Below are 12,971 nucleotides of genomic sequence, written 5' to 3' on the forward strand. Positions count from 1 at the left end.
CCCTGTGCTATACAGTTAGACCTTATTTTCTGTACAGTAATTTGTATCTGCTAATCCCAAACTCTTATTTTTATCCCTCTATGTCTGTGAGTCTGTTTCTATTTCATAAATAACTTTATTTGTGTCATATTTTAGATTCTACATATAAATGATATCAATGGCATCTTTCTCTTTCTGACTTACTTCACATAGTATGATCATCTCTAGCTTCATTTTGTTGCTGCAAATGGCATTATCTCATTGTTTTTATGGCCAGATAGTATTCCACTGTGTGTATATACCACATCTTCTTTATCTACTCATCTATGGACATTTAGGTTTTCTCCATGTCTTAGCTAAAGTGACTAGTGCTGCTATGAACATAAGGGTGCATGTATCTTTTCAAATTATAGTTTTGTCCAGATGTATGCCTTGGAGTGAGACTGCTGGATCATATGGCAGCTCTTTTAGTTTTCTAAGGAACCTCCATGCTGTTTTCCATAGTGAATGCATCAATTTAATTCCCACCAACAGGAGGACTCCCTTTTCTCCATACCCTCTGCAGCATTTATTATTTGTAGACTTTTTACTGATGGCCGTTCTGACCACTGTGAGATGGTACCTCTTTGTAGTTTTGATTTGCGTTTCTCTAATAATTAGTGATGTTGAAAATCTTTTCAATGTGCCTATTATCCATCTGTATACCTTATTTGGAGGAATGCCTATTTAGATCTTGTGCCCATTTTTGGATAGGGTTGTTTGTTTTTTGTTACTGATCTGTATGAGCTGTTTGTATGTTTTGGAAATTAAGCCCTTCTTGGTTGCATTGTTTGCAGATATTTTCTCCCAGGTTGTCTTTTTGCTTTGTTTATGGTTTCCTTTGCTGTGCAAAACATTATCAAGTTTGATTACTTTGTTTCTTTAAACGTTTGTATTTGGTTTATTGATTTGGCTGCGTCAGGTCTCATGTCTTAGTTGTGGCATGTGGGGTCTTTGCTGCATCACGCAGGATCTTTTGAGGCAGCACATAGACCCTGTAGCACTTCAGTAGCTGCGGCACTCAAACTCTCTGGTTGTAGCCCACAGACTTGGGAGTGCACAAGCTCAGTAGTTGTAGTTCACAGGCTCAGTTGCTCCACAGCATGTGGAATCTTAGTTCCCTGACCAGGGATCGAACCCGAGTCCCCTGCATTGCAAGGCAGATTCTCAATCACTGAACAGACCACTAGGGAAGTCCCCTGTTTTTATTTTTGTTTCTATCACCTTGGGAGACTGACCTAAGAAGACACTGCTGCAGTGTATGTCAGAGACTATTTAGACTGTCCTCTGGTAGAAATTTTATGGTGTCATATCTTATATTTAAATCTTTAAGCCATACTGAGTTTCTTTTTTGTGTATGGTTTGAGGGTGTATTCTAACTTCATTAACTCACTTGCTGAAGAGTCTTTTCTCCATTATATATTCTTGCCTACGCTGTCAAAGATTAATTGACCATAGGTGTATGAGTTTATTTCTGCGTTTTCTATTCTGTTCTATTGAGCCATTTGGCTGTTTTTGTGCCAATACCACCCTGTTTTGATTACTGTAACTTCATAGTATTGTCCAAAGTCTAAGAGAATTATGCCTCCAGCTTTGTTGTTTTTCCTCAGGTTTACTGTGGGAATTCTGGGTCTTTCGTGGTTTGATATAAATTTTAGGAATATTTGTTCTAGTTCTGTGAAAACGTCATGGATAATTTGTTAGGGATTACATTCAATCTGTAGATTGCTTAGGGTAGTATGGCCATTTTAATATATGACTGAAATTTAAATTAGGCATTAAGCTTCCTGGCTGGGGAAACAAAGGACACTTGTTCTAATATATGCCTCTCACTACTAGAAAGAAATAAGTATATCAGTTCCTTCAAGAAAATAAAAGTTCTAATGTTCTCCTCCTACTTCAACCAGAATAGCATCTGAATAATATGGTCTTAGAGGAAGAATTTCATGACTCTTGCCCCCACATACAAAACTTGTAAAACTATAGGTGATCTTCCCTGAGTATCATTTCTTTGGGCTAGATTTCTGATACAAAGTGAAGAGCAGAAAATTCAATATATATTCTCTGAGGAACTCAGAGAACTCTAAACAGAAGGGAATCCCAGGGGGATCTAGGCAAAGCAGGCTTTTCTCCAGGAAAAGCAGTTTTGGAATGTTCCCAGCATTTATTTTCACTATCTAAGTTGTCTTGCAAAGTTACATTTTATGGCTTCTAGCCCATCTTGATCACGAGTTTGGACAGTGCTCCTCTGTATTTGCCAGCATCTCTGCTGAATAGTGACTGCTACTGCTTTTGTAGCCATGAAACTTTCCCAACAAGTATTACAATATCTTCAGTAGAGCAGAAAGGAATAATCAACCACAAAGGGACCTGGAAGTGATTTTAATCATAAAGAATGACTCTGCAAGATGACTACAGTACTTAGCTAATGTGATGTGCAGGTTTTTCTATCCTAGAACAGCCAATCAACTCAGTTCACTGAACAGACATGATCATTGGTAAAGAATTCATGTATTTGTTGGAGTCTAGTAAGTTTTATGAGAGTGAAAGAATAGTTCTGGCATATATGTAAAATATCAGCATTTGTGGGGGAAAGCAACCATAGGAAACAAAATGGAAAAAAACACACAAAAAGTAAAATTTTAAAAGTTAAATACCGTTCAAGAACCACTAATACATCCTCAGTAAGATGCCATGATAAAAGCCTTCTCTTATAGAGTTAACTACGTGAACTAAAGCATATTTTTGGTATTCATGATAGGGTCTAAAGGGAAAAGCCACCATCCTTTAAAACACAAAGGTAATAATGTAAGTGTTCTCCTTATTCTCCCAATATAATGGGTTTCAGAGTGTTTTAGGGAAAACTTCAATTGTAAAAATACTCATAGAATGGGAAAAACAGAGAACAGGTATAAAAAGGCAGTTGGTAGGCACAAAAAGCACAAACTATAGAAGAAAAGATTAATAAATTTAGACATTAAAAATAAAAATGTCTATTCATCAGAAGATGCTATAGCAATAATTAAAACTTCTTTTCATTGAAAGACACTGATAATAAATATTACATAGTGCTTCCTAGGATTGAGGCACTGTTCTACATATGTTACATTTTTGCCTAATAATATTTAATATTTACTTAATAATAATAATGCATACTTGCTTATAATATTGCCTTTGTTTAACAGATGAGGAAATTGAGGCACAGAAGATTTTTTAAGTGAAAAAACAAGCCATGGACCAGGAGAATATATCCAACACACACACAGAACTCCTGCAAAACAATAAACAGAATAAAAATAACTGAACAGAAAAATGGGCAAAGGGAATGAACAGAAGAGAAAACCCTAGTGGTCAGTAAAATGTAAAAGATGCACAATCACAGTAGGCATCAGAAATGCATAGTAGAACAGTGCATGAGACAGCATTCCCAGTGCATCCAACCTGCAAATAAGACTGAGTATGGTAAGAATGTAGAAGAACGGGAACATCATTACACAGGTGGCAGCAGAAATGGACACACCATTTTGAAGAACAATTTGACATTATCTAGTAAAGTTGAGGGCTTTCCAGGTGGCTCAGTAGCAAAGAATCTGCCTGCCAATACAGGAGACGCAGCTTCGACCCCTGGGTCGGGAAGATCCCTTGGAGAAGCAAATGGCAACCCACTCTGGTATTCTTGCCTGGAAATCCCATGAACAGAGGAGCCTGGTGGGCTGCCGTCCATGGGGTTGCAGAAGAGCCAGCCACGACTGAGCAACTAAAGAGCATCAACAGCAAAGTTGAACAAGCTCGTCCCTTACGATTCAGTAACACCACTCCCAAACATGCATTCTCAAAAGTACCAGCTTGTGAGCATGAGGAGACATGAGCAATAACGCCCATTGAGCAGTATTTATAATGGCTAGTTATTGGAAGCTGTCTTTATTTCTACCGATAGGAGATAAAACGTAGTTGATTTGGTGCAGACTGACACGCGGCCGTGAAGATTAACGAGGAGGACCTGTCAGCTTGTGTCTCTGTGAACCTTCTCCTCCACCCCTGCCCTCTTCTCACTGTTTCCTGGGTTTACTGGACACTTTTCTCCACATTGTCTTACTATGAAAAAGGCAAGAAAATGAACTTTCTGTTAATTGAATTACAGTGAAGTAATATGGAGTTTCTCCATATTTTTCTCTCTCAGATTATCCAACTTTTTTTTAAATTGGAAAGTCTCTAAAATCCTTTAGTCACATATTTATTCACAATTCTTGCTCTCCTTCCAGAGAGCTAACCACATCCCCATGTTGGCTTGTTTTATTCTGTGGCAGCCTTATTTCAAAATCACCAGGTAAGGGACATCTCACTGTGGCCTCCAGATAGAAATAACACTCTTCCATGTGCTGAGTTTTGAAAGTTAATTAGAGTTTGCCTGGCAGAGTGTGGCAGGTAAGGGGGTTCCAGCTGGAAGAATAAAAATGTGTGAAAGTCCAGAGACGGGAAGCAGCTGGGTGGTTGAAGAACCTCTGGGCAATTTACAGAGCTCTCAGCGTGACTGCCGGAGGGTCAAGGCCAAGTCCGCCCGAATAGAGGGGTGACAGATGCGAGGGGAAGGGCTTTGCATTTGGGGAGGAGCTAAGGAGCACGTTAAACAAGCGTGTTGGGACTTCCCTGTGTTACTGTGGTTAAGACTGTGCTTCCAATCCTGTGGTCTAGGAACTAAGATCCCATCTTCCACGTGGTGTGGCTCCCTCCCACCCCCAAAAAGATAAATAAAAATAAATTAAGGAAAAAAGCAAGCATATCGTTTCCTCTTTGTATTTTCACCCCTCTGCTTTCGCACTACTTCTCCTGAGCTTTTTTCATCATAACCATAACAAATCATGTCAGCGCCTTGATTTTGAAAAATAATTGCTGAAACGACCCCAGTTTTGAAGAAGGTGCTCAGGAGGAGCACTCTTTCTTTTGTTCTCCACTGTATATCTCTCTGAAAAGTGGCTGGACACGGATGGAGGTAGTGGCCTGACTACATGGAGCCTGGGACAACATGCTAAAGGCTGGGACTTGACCTGGTCTGTGATGTGCCCAGTAAAAGGTTTTAGGAAGGGATTAATCCCCAAAAACCCTACACTTTTTAGAGCAAACGCACATCCCTATACACACATAAACATATACGTGCATGAATAGATAGATACACTGTATTTAGAGGCACTAGATAGATTCTCCACAAATGTATCAAGCATGTATGTAAATATATACACAATTGCTTAGTTTACTATATTCACACACATATGGTGTGTTTTATATATATATATATACACACACACACATATAAGTATGTAGGTGGCAAGAATACACAGAAGAAGTATACAAAAAAGACCTTCACTACCCAGATAATCACGATAGTGTGATTACTCGCTTAGAGCCAGGCATCCTGGAATGTGAAGTGGGCCTTAGGAAGCATCACTATGAACAAAGCTAGTGTAGGTAATGGGATTCCAGCTGAGCTATTTCAAATCCTAAAAGATGATGCTGTGAAAGTGCTGCACTCAATCTGCCAGCAAATTTGGAAAACTCAGCCATGGCCACAGGATTGGAAAAGGTGAGTTTTCATTCCAATCCCAAAGCAAGGCAATGCCAAAGAATGCTCAAACTACCACTCAGTTGCACTCCTCTCACATGCTAGCAAAGTAATGCTCAAAATTCTCCAAGCCAGTCTTCAACAATACATGAACTGTGAACTTCCAGATGTTCAAGCTGGATTTAGAAAAGGCAGAGGAACCAGTGATCAAATTGCCAACATCTGCTGGATCATCAAAAAAGTGAGAGAGTTCCAGAAAAGCATCTACTTCTGCTTTATTGACTATGCCAAAGCCTTTAACTGTGTGCATCACAATAGACTGGAAAATTCAAGAGTTGGGAATACCAGACCACCTGACCTGCCTCCTGAGAGATATGTATGCAGGTCAAGAAGCAACAGTTAGAATTGAACATGGAACAACAGACTGGTTCCAAATAGGAAAAGGAGTACATCAAGGCAGTATATTGCCACCCTGCTTATTTAACTTTTATGCAAAGTACATTATGAGAAATGCTGGACTGGATGAAGCATAAGTTGGAATCAAGATTGCTGGGAGAAATATCAATAACCTCAGATATGTGGATGACACCACCCTTAGGGCAGAAAGTGAAGAACTAAAGAGCCTCTTGATGAAAGTGAAAGAGGAGAGTGAAAAAGTTGGCTTAAATCTCAACATTCAGAAAACTAAGATCATAGCACCCAGTCCTATCACTTCATGGCAAATAGATGGGGAAACAATGGAAACAGTGAGAGACTTTATTTTTGGGGGCTCCAAAATCACTGCAGATGATGACTGCAGCCATGAAATTAAAAGATGCTTCCTCTTTGGAAGAAAAGCTATGACCAACCTAGACAGTGTATTAAAAATCAGAGACATTACTCTGCCAACAAAGGTCTGTCTAGTCAAAGCTATGGTTTTTCCAGTAGTCATGTATGGATGTGAGTGTTGGACTATAAAGAAAGCGGAGTGCCAAAGAATTGATGCTTTTGAACTGTAGTGTTGGAGAAGGTTCTTGAACGTCTCTTGGACTGCAAGGAGATCCAACCAGTCCATCCTAAAGGAGATCAGTCCTGAATATTCATTGGAAGGACTGATGCTGAAGCTGAAGCTCCAATTCCAACACCTGATATATGAAGAACAAACTCATTAGAAAAGACCCTGATGCTGGGAAAGATTGAAGGCAGGAGGAGAAGGGGACGACAGAGGAAGAAATGGTTGGATGGCATCACTGACACGATGGACATGAGTTTGAGTAAACTCCTGGAGTTAGTGATGGACAGGGAAGCCTGGTGTGCTGCAGTCCATGGGGTCGCAAAGAGTCGGACACGACTGAGCGACTGAACTGAACTGATACATGTATACAGTGGAGAGTGTATATATATATAAAGAATATGACATTGTATGTGTGTATGTAATATGTGTATATGTATATCTATATTCTGTATAAAGGGAGAAACAAACAGCTGGAGAGAGAGAGGCAGAGACATGGAGAAACTGGATGGATACCTACTCACAGTGCTAACAATGGCTACCTCTGAAGGCAGATTGGAGAGAGGACTTTCACTTCCTATATATACATTACAGGAGTATTTGAATTTGATGCAAGGGCATACACTGATTTTGTAATACAGAAATCTCAAAAGCATAAAAATTTAGGGAGTATTGTGTAGATATGGGGACTTCCTCAGTGGCTCAGGGGTAAAGAATCTGCAGGAGATGCAGGAGACCGGGTTTGATCCCTGGGTTGGGAAGATCCCCTGGAGAAGGGAATGGCTACCCACTCCAGTATTCTTGCCTGGAGAATCCCCATGGACAGAGGAGCCTGGTGGGCTAGTCCATGGGGTCACAAAGAGTCAAACATGACCGAGTGACTAAGCGCACTACACAGTGCTAGACAGTAAGATCTTGTTGTTTATCCATTCAATATATAAACGCTTGCATCTGCTAATCCAAAACTCCCAATCCATCCCTCCCCACCTCCCTTGGCAACCGCAAGTTTCTGTTTCATAGATAAGTTCATTATTATCATATTTTAGATTCTGCATGTAAGTGATATCATATAGTATTTGCCTTTCTCTTTCTGACTTATTTCACTTTCTGTGATAATCTCTGGGTCCATCTATGTTGCTGCAAATGGTATAATTTCATTCTTTTTATGGCTGAGTAGTATTCCATTGTATATATGTACCACATATTCTTCATCCATTCATCCATCAATGAACAGTTATGTTTCTTCCATGTCTTGGCCACTGTGAGTAGTGCTACTCTGAATACAGGAGTGCATGTAAGTTTTCAAATTACAGTTTTCTCTGGATGCATGTCCAGGCATGGAATTGCAAAATCACATCGGCAACTCTGGGCTTCCCTGGTGACTCAGATGGTAAAGAACACGCCTGCAATGTGGGAGACCTAGGTTCAGTCCCTGGGTTGAGACGATCCCCTGGAGGAGGCACGGGAACCCACTCCAGTATTCTGGCCTGGAGAATCCCCATGGACAGAGGAGCCTGGCGGGCTACAGTCCTTGGGGTCCCAAAGAGTCAGACACGACTGAACGACTAAGCACAGCCCAGCAATGTCAACGTTATTTTTAGTTATTGAGGAACCTCCATACTGTTTTCCATAGTAGCTGCACTAATTTACACTCCCACCAATGGTGCAGGAGGGTTCCCTTTTCCCCACACCCTCTTCAGCATGTTATTTGTAGACTTTTTAATGTTCACCATTCTGATCAGTATAAGGTGATACCTCATTGTAGTTTTGATTTGTATTTCTCTAATAATAATACTGAACATCTTTTCATGTGCCTCTAAACAATATAATTTGGTGTTCTGCATGTCAGTGTCTACTTCATGAAATTTCAACCTTGGTGACTACCAGGGGAAATTTCAAAAAAATATAGTTCCCATGTACTATGTATTTGAAGGTTACTTGGATCTTAAAAGTAGATCTTAAAAGTTTTCATCACAAAAAATGAAAATGTGTAACTATGTATGATAAATGATGTTAACTAGACTTATTGTGGTGCTCATTTCTCAATATATTGAATTCTTGTTGTACACCTGAAACCAACATAATGTTATATGTCAATTATGCATCAATTTAAAAAAACCAAAAAGAACCCCAAAAACAAACAAACAAACCAGTTTTTAGAGCTACTTGCAGAGATTTTGTTTCAATTGTTTCGAGTTGGAGCTGTAGGCCCTTCATTTTAAAAGCTCCTCTGGTGAACTTAGCATGCAGCCAGGATTGAAGTTTTACAGAGCTTGTCCTTCCCGCAAGAGATTTCCTTTGAACTCCTTCATGAGAGAGATCAAAGACTTCACATGGATTCACTTGAGATTGAGTTCTCTTGGCCATCTGGCTGACTTTCTGGGTCTTCCTCATTTCCACCAAGATTCTAATAATATTTAAACCCCAACACTCCCATCCCTTTATGCCCTTTCCTTACACACGGGTCAGGAGCTTTATTCTTATCTCAGTTTTCTCACATTTTAAAAAGCTTTGGACATAAGTTTGACAAATTATAGTGCATTTGTCATTTTGCTTTTACAGTTCACTGTAAATGTCTTTATAATACTTCTTTCAACTTTATTGCTCTTTTATTTTTCAAAAATATACTATTTATGTAAAAACATACTGGGGGAATTTCCTGACATTTTAGTGGTTAGGACTCCAAGCTCTCATTGCTGAGGGCCCAAGTTCAATCCTTGGTCAGGTAACTAAGAACCCATATGCTGCATGGCCAAACAAAACAAACAAAAATACAGATATATGTGTATTGCATACACATAAGTACATACACACATGGGTGTGTATCCATATATCTATTGTTATGAACATTCCTTTTTTTTTTTCTGCTTGTTCTTGGATCTTCCAAACATACAGAAGAATATATATAAGAAGTAAATAGTCAATAAATAGAAGCATAAATCCAAATGGCCAATAAACACATGAAAATAGTCTAAATCTCATTATACTTAGGAAAATGCATAGTATATATAATGACTGATTCACACTGTTGTATGACAGAAACCAAAACAACATTATAAAGCAGTTATCTTTCAATTAAAAGATAAAAATAAATGATCACACACACAGAAAAAGCCCAGAATTCACTGCTGAATTCTACAAAACATTTAATGAATTAACAAAAATCCTTCTCACAACTGTCAAAAAATAAGAGAGACAACTTATAATTCATTCTGTGAGTTCAGTATTACTCTGATAACAAAGCCAGACAAAGACATCACAAGAAAAGAAAACTTCAGACCAGTATCACCTATGATTGCGGGTGCAAAAATCCTCTACAAATGTTGGAGAGTCAAGTCCAGCAGCACATAAGGAATATACACCATGACCAAGTGGGATTTATCCCATGAATGTGAGGACTGGTTCAACATATGAAAGTCAATCAATGTAATACATGATATTAATAAAATAATAGATCATCTCAACAGACAAAAAAAACCCCTACATTTGACAAAATCCAACACCCTTTTATGATAAAAACACTTAACAAAGTAGGAGGGAATTTCCTCAGCCTGATAAAGGGCACCCATGAAAAGCCTGCAGCTTATATCATACTTAATGGTAAAAGACTGAAAATATTCCTCATAAAATCAGGAACAAGATAGAAATATCTGGTGTCATTATTTCTCTTCAACGTTGTACTGGAGGTCCTAGCCAGGGCAACTAGGTGAGAAAAAGAAAAAAGGGAAGTTGAGGTTGGAAGGGAGAAAATAAATTTGTTTCTATTTGTACATGACATGATCTTGCACATAGAAAACCCTAAAAAAAAAGAAAAACCAGAACAAAAAATGATTAGAGTTGATAAACAAGTTAACCAAAGTTTCAAGAGGGGATTCTCTGATGGTCCTCTGATTAGGACTCCAAGCTTCTGTTGGGGGAGCAGGTTCTATCCTGGTTGGGAAACTCAGATTCAGCAAGCTACATAGCAAAAAAAACAGAAAAAGTTGCAGAATACAAGATCAGTATACCAACATCAACTTTATTTCTGTGTACTAGTAGTAAACAAATTGAAAATTGAATTAAGAAAAAAATTTCATGTATAATAGCATATGAAAGAAAAAATAAATTTAACTAAGGAAGTACAGGATTTGCACACTGCAAACTATAATAATGGAGTAAAAAAAGGATTTAAAGAAGCAAAAAGATATTTTGTGCTTACATACTAAAGCACATAATGTTAAGATGACAGTATTCCTCAAATGTAATCTGTATCAAGAATTCAATTGTTTTTTTTTAATAGAAATGGACAAATTGATTCTAAAGTCCATATGTATTTTGCACATGGGGTGGTTGGCAGACTGTGCTCAGAGACTGAGATTGTCCTTGCCCAATATTTATTTGTTTATTTGACATAGGTTTATTGCAGCAATTATAATAATTTCACAAGCCAACCACATATAGGATAATGTCTCTTAATAAGTCAATGAAGAAATAACATACTCCAAACAAATGATAGATTAATGACACTATTGTTCTAGGCAAGGAAGGTAAAAGAAAGTCCAAATGTAGTTCACAGTGTACCTTTATGCAAATTGGTTCTCAGGAGAGGCAGCTTAATCAACAGCAAGCTGACATGCAGCTGCCCGCAGAACAAAAGTGAAAAGTTCCCTGTTGCTAGAACATATTGCTAGCAACCGTGGCACAGATGTTGGGGGCAAGATGATCTCCTTTGGGCCTCTGCGTGGCTTTTGGCACTGTGGATAAGAGTTACCTTTCCCATGGCAGGAGCTAATGCCCTAAGCTCTTCAGAGGGCTATTTAGATCAGTAAAGGGTGGCCTTACCCATACCTAACCCTCTTGGGTAGCCCTCACCCTAGGTATTTATGGTCTAAATGTCCTCTCATCATAGTTGCTTTTTCATATGTACTTATCAGCAACTCCAGACATGGATGATGACATCCTAACATATAATTTCACTTCAATATCAAAACAACAGCTTCACTCAGGCTTTCCTGGTGGTCCAGAGTTTCCAATGCAGGGGGCACAGCTTCCACCCCTGGCTGGAGAGCTAAGATCCCACATGCACCATGGCATGACAAAAAAAAAAAACCCAAAAAACAAAAAAATTCACTCTTAAAAACAACTTCATTTTTGTCAGAAATAAGTGGATTTAAAATCGTGTCAAGGGACTTCCCTGCTGGTCCAGTGGTTAAGAATCTGTCCGCCAAAAATGCAGCCAACATAGATGGGTTCTGGTCAGGGAACTAAGATCCCACATGCCACGGAGCAGCTAAGCCACAGCTACTGAAGCCTGAGTGCTCTAGAGCCCAAGGTCCGCAGCAAGAGAGGCCAGTACAGTGAGAAGCCCCAGCACTGCAACTAGAGAGAAGCCTCCATTTCCCACACCTAGAGAAAGCCTGGGGCTTCCCTGATAGCTCGGCTGGTAACAAATCTGCCTGCAAGGCAGGAGACCTGGGCTTGATACCTGGGTTGGGAAGATCCCCTGGAGAAGGGATAGGCTACCCACTCCAGTATTCTTGGGCTTCCCTAGTGGCTCAGATTGAAAAGAATCTGCCTGTAATGCAGAAGACCTGGGTTAGATCCCTGAGTTGGGAAAATCCCCTGGAGGAGGGCATGGCTACCCACCCCAGTATTCTGGCCTGGAGAATCCCCATGGACAGAGGAGCCTGGCAGGCTCCAGTCCTTGGGGTTGCAGAGTCAGACACGACTGAGCGACTAAGCACAGCCCAGCACAGAGGAAGCCTGGGCACAGCAATGAAGAGCCTGTGCACCCTGCCGCCAAAAGGAAAAAATGATTATGTCAAACCCCTACACAACAAGATGGCGATGTCAAACAATCTTTAAATGACTGGTGTCCAATAGTAGGAGAAGGCAACTATATTATGGCATTTTTATACAGTGAAATGATACACAGAAATCCAAAGGAGGAAGCTACTACCATACTCCACAACACAGATGAGTCTCACAACACATAATGCTGAGCAAAAATGTCAGACAAAAAAAGTTCATACTGCATTATTCCGTTTAAATGAAATTCAAAATGAAGTTCAAAACATCTATGATGTCAGGTGTCAAAATGATGGTTACCTCTGGGGAGAGGTATGGTCTGGGACAGGGAATGGGGGAGCTTGCTGACACGCTGGAAATGTTCCCTATCTTGCTTTGGGTGGTAGCTATCTAGGTGTCCACGTATTAAAAATTCATTGAACTGTGCAATTAATCTTAGACCTCTTATTTACTTTCCCATAAAAGTGATGCCTTAGTTCAAAATTAAGTGTCAGAATTATATTAAAAAAGTTTTTTTTCCTTTTATTGAATGCCTACTTTGTGTCACTGCGCTGCCTCTTTTATTTCTCTATTTGGCTGCCCTGGGTCTTCACTGGTGTGCTGGGCTTTCTCTAGTAG

The sequence above is a fragment of the Cervus canadensis genome, chromosome 16, assembly GCF_019320065.1.
Source record: "Cervus canadensis isolate Bull #8, Minnesota chromosome 16, ASM1932006v1, whole genome shotgun sequence".
Taxonomy (NCBI): Eukaryota; Metazoa; Chordata; class Mammalia; order Artiodactyla; family Cervidae; genus Cervus; species Cervus canadensis.